The sequence below is a fragment of the Gracilinanus agilis genome, chromosome 2, assembly GCF_016433145.1.
Source record: "Gracilinanus agilis isolate LMUSP501 chromosome 2, AgileGrace, whole genome shotgun sequence".
NCBI lineage: Eukaryota > Metazoa > Chordata > Mammalia > Didelphimorphia > Didelphidae > Gracilinanus > Gracilinanus agilis.
In genome coordinates this window covers 644,824,566-644,829,592 of record NC_058131.1, presented here as the reverse complement: position 1 = coordinate 644,829,592, position 5,027 = coordinate 644,824,566, and the positions used below count along the sequence as shown (strand labels likewise).

The 5,027-nt window shown below is 36.8% G+C and overlaps 1 protein-coding gene across 1 annotated transcript in view; it reads right to left on the bottom strand.

The window, feature by feature from the left end:
- LOC123238230 (cytochrome P450 2C19-like) overlaps positions 1-5,027 on the bottom strand; it is a 406,797-nt gene that overhangs the window by 334,067 nt on the left and 67,703 nt on the right. The gene's annotated exons all lie outside the window — the stretch shown is intronic.

Sequence of the window (5,027 nt, the reverse complement as noted above, 5' to 3'; positions counted from 1 at the left end):
TGAAGTTCTTACTTACTACTATTGCAAAAGAAGATGTTGAATAGAGATGTGAAGAGGATTACAAATAGGAGGTCAATCAGCTAATAAGTCTTGGATCCTGAATAAGCTTCCAATCAACTTGACTCTTCCAATAAGCTTTATAGAGAACACTACCCTGGGTTCTATAGCAGTGTACTTTAAAGTATCAGGAGCCCTTAAATGTGTTCTTTCAAATTTTACTGATTCAAAGTGCTTCTTAAATACCACAGTTATTTCCCAATATGGACACTACTCCCCATAGGATCAATACTTTTAACAAATAAAACTAGATGACAGTTTTGATAACACCAGGACCTTGACAGTGAAATCATCTCCCATATCACCATACCATACTGCTGAGAGGATATTTCTTAATCTGCTCCAAGACTGAGGACCCTTTTACAACATAAAGAATTTCATTGACCCATACATTATAATTATAGGTTTGGTGCATAATTACTAAAAGCTTTTATGAATTCAGTGATGCTTTTAAGCTAATTTGCATTTGATGAATCATAATATACATATGGCTTTGGAAAATATGTATATGTAGATACATATGTAAAACAATATTCTTTCAGTTGTAACCAGAAAATCAATAATTAATAGCTTAATCAATGGTTGTGGCATGGGCACTGTATAGAGATGGTATGGGCAATGTAACCCCTTAAACCTAGGCAAACTGTAAAGGGGAAAATTCCCTTCCTCCTTTCTGTCCTTGTGACTCCTAACCCAAGAACATCTGATAACTTCTATAAGACCCTGAGATTATTATCATCCTTGGATCATCCTTTAATTTGAGATGAATATAGAGATGCATCTCCAGGCTACACCTTGACACCATTGGGCTGTATCTCAGGCATCTATCTGTTCCCTAAACTATGAGGGTCTTCAGGCAGAAACCAGTCAGATGACTAAACACCCCACCAAATGCCTGAGTGTTTACCACTCTAGGATCACCCCACACCATGACAAAACATCATATCCTCACTGTTGTAAAGAATATAAAAACCCCAGCACTGAAGCATTCTGGGAGCAGCCCCCAGGGTTGTTCCACTCATGCTGTCTTGCTGGCCAATAATTCTATCTTAATAATAAATCTCTCTTTTTACTTTTAAGCTAAGTTTCAGTCTTGCATTCTTGCAAAATGTATCCTTCCCAAACCCAGGGGTTCACCATTATAGCCCACAACATTGGCTGTGTCCCATAACATGAGGTTGTAACTCCACAACGGTTGGAGCATGATTTTAGAATTTATGAAATGTAATTGATTTATATTAAGAATTTATTCCCAGGAAAAACTCTGTTTATGTAACCAGAATAAGAATGCAGTCCCAGGTTAATACCTGAAGTATAATTTTAATATGTATATTGTTAGAGTAATTTTAAGTGTGTTACCATATTAATCATAATGAGTTACTATGTTAATCCTAGATTAGTGTGAATCTATTTTATAATATACTTTATGTCAAACTCATTTATGTAAGAGGTTATAGGGATCAAAAGGTCACCAAAAATCATAGAGAAGGAACCCTTAGAAGGCTGAAGCATTGCAGTCCAAGGGCTCTTGGAGGATTCATGAGGGTCATGATATACTATGACAAAATGACCTATAAAGAAGCTCAGGTCAAAAGGGTTCTAAGCTGTCCATGATCTATAAATCACTACTACTCACTTCAAGAGTGCCCCCTGAAAGCCACCACCCTACTCTGTAAGTTCCTCTTTTTGCCTTTAAAACCCTGTTAATATCAATAGTCTGGGCCTCAGGTTTGGAACTGAGAGGAAACCTGTAGATTCTGGCCAGGTGATTTCTCTATCACAATAAAGCCATATCTTAACCCAGAAGGGTCTCCTAGCATCTTGTTTTCATACAAAACACAGGAATTCTTTTGATACATCAAATATTTTTCAAAATAACAATGCTTGGGGTGCATTTTGATCCATGGGCCATTTGGAATTACTCCATGACATACAGGTTGGGAAACAATGATCTTTAGTAAATTTTCAGTGGAGAACACAGCTAATAATAATAACTGTCCTTCCCTAAAAAAAATGGTTCCTCAGTGTAAGGGTTATTTTTATGAATGATAAAAGTATTTTTTTATAAGTGCTGACTTTAAAAGGTGCTAACTGAAACTAGTAGCCAATAGGAGTAATTTAGTCTCAAAAATTCTAATCAATTTGATATTGAATTTTTAAATGGAATATAGTAATCAAATGCCTACTGAATTCATAAACAGAGAGAAATTTAACACTGGCAATTACTATACCTTTGAAGGAACAAGGGTGCATATAACAAACTTTAAGTTTTGGGTTTTTTTTGTTTTTTTTTAATTTAAATATTTATTAATAATCATTTTTAACATGGTTACATGGTTCATGCTCCTACTTTCCCCTTCACCCCCCGCACTCCCCCCACCCATGGCCGACGCACATTTCCACTGGTTTTGTCATGTGTCCTTGTGATCAAGACCTATTTCCAAATTGTTGGTGGTTGCATTGGTGTGGTAGTTTCGAGTCCACATCCCCAATCATGTCCACCCCAACCCATGCGTTCAAGCAGTTGCTTTTCTTATGTGTTTCCTTTCTTATGTTCTTCCTCTGAATGTAGGTAGCGTTCTTTACCATAAATCCCTCGGAGCTGTCCTGTGTCATTGCATTGTTGCTGGTACAGAAGCCCATTACATTCGATTTTACCACAGTATATCAGTCTCTGTGTACAATGTTCTTCTGGCTCTGCTCCTTTCGCTCTGCACCAATTCCTGGAGGTCTCTCCAGTTCACCTGGAACTCCTCCTGTTAGGGACCAAGACTTTAAGATAAAATAGTCACTCTTCTAAGAATAGATATTAATCATTCACTCTTCTAAGATAAGATATTGATCATAGGCCCAGCCATGCTTGGAGACAGTAAGACGCCACAGGAGATTTTCTACATAACTTATGCTCCCTTTCCGCGTTCCTTTCCCTTTAGTATTTGCCGACCCCCTTCTGCCCTCAACCTATATATTCTTGTCATAGACCTGCAATAAACGAGCCTTGCTTCCACCCAAATGACTCTGTCTGTCTTGCGCGCAAGGTCTCCCCTCTCCTCCCCCTATGGATTCTTAGGTTGCCGTTTCCCGGACCCCTCGGTTGTGTCCGGCTGGACCCGGACATCCTCCAGTTTATTATTCCTTTTAGCACAATAGTATTCCATCACCCGCATATACCACAGTTTGTTCAGCCATTCCCTAATTGAAGGACATACCCTCCTTTTCCAGTTTGTTGCCACCACAAAAACCGCAGCTATAAATATTTTCCTACAAGTCTGTTTATCTATGATCTCTTTGGGGTACAAACCCAACAATGGTATGGCTGGATCAAAGGGCAGGCATTCTTTTATAGGCCTTTGAGCATGATTCCAAATTGCCAGCCAGAATGGCTGGATCAGTTCACAACTCCACCAGCAATGCATTAATGTCCCAATTTTGCCACATCCCCTCCAGCATTCATTACTCTCCCCTTCTTTCATTTTAGCCAATCTGCTAGGTGTGAGGTGATACCTCAGAGTTGTTTTGATTTGCATTTCTCTAATTATTAGAGATTTGGAACACTTTCTCATGTGCTTATTGATACTTCTGATTTCTTTACCTGAAAATTGCCTATTCATGTCTTTTGCCCATTTATCAATTGGGGAATGGCTTGATTTTTTATACAATTGCTTTAACTCCTTGTATATTTGAGTAATTAGACCCCTGTCAGAGTTTTTCATTGTAAAGATTTTTTCCCAATTTGTTGTTTCCCTTCTGATTTTGACTACATTGTTTTTGATTATACAAAAGCTTTTTAGTTTAATATAATCAAAACCATTTAATTTACATTTTGTAATTTTCTCTAACTCTTGCTTGGTTTTAAAGTCTTTCCTTTCCCACACATCTGACAAGTATACTATTCTGTGTTCACTTAACTTATTTATAGTTTCCCTCTTTATATTCAAGTAGTTCACCCATTCTGAATTTATCTTGGTGTAGGGTGTGAGATGTTGATCTAGACTTAATCTCTCCCATATTGTTTTCCAAATTTCCCAGCAGTTTTTGTCAAATAGTGGATTCATGTCCCAAAATTTGGGCTCTTTGGGTTTATCATACACTGTCTTGCTGATGTCATTTACCCCAAGTCTATTTCCCTGATCCTCCTCTCTATCTCTTAGCCAGTACCATATTGTTTTGATGACTGCTGCTTTATAGTATAGTTTAATATCTGGTACTCCTAGGCCCCCTTCCTTCACATTTTTTTTTCATTATTTCCCTTGATATTCTTGATCTTTTGTTATTCCAAATGAAATTTGTTATAGTTTTTTCTAATTCAGTAAAGAAGTTTTTTGGTAGCTTGATAGGTATGGTGCTAAATAGGTAAATTAATTTGGGTAGAATTGTCACTTTTATTATGTTAGCTCGTCCTACCCATGAGCAATCAATGGCTTTCCAATTGTTTAAATCCAATTTTATTTGTTTGGAAAGTGTTTTGTAGTTGTTTTCATATAATTGCTGTGTTTGTTTTGGTAGATAGATTCCTAAGTATTTTATATTGTCTAGGGTGATTTTAAATGGTGTTTCTCTTTCTACTTCTTGCTGCTCTAGTGTGTTGGAAATGTATAGAAATGCTGATGATTTATGTGCATTTATTTTGTATCCTGCAACTTTGCTAAAGTTCTTGATTATTTCTACAAGCTTCTTAGTTGATTCTCTAGGATTTTTTAAGTAGACCATCAAATCATCTGCAAAGAGTGATAGCTTAGTCTCCTCCTTGCCCATTTTGATACCTTCAATTTCTTTTTCTTCTCTAATTGCAACTGCTAGTATTTCTAGTACTATGTTGAATAATAGAGGTGATAGTGGGCATCCTTGTTTTACTCCTGATCTTATTGGGAAGGCTTCTAATTTATCCCCATTGCATATGATGTTTGTTGATGGTTTTAGGTATATACTGTTTATTATTTTTAGGAAAGGTCCTTCTATTCCTATACTTT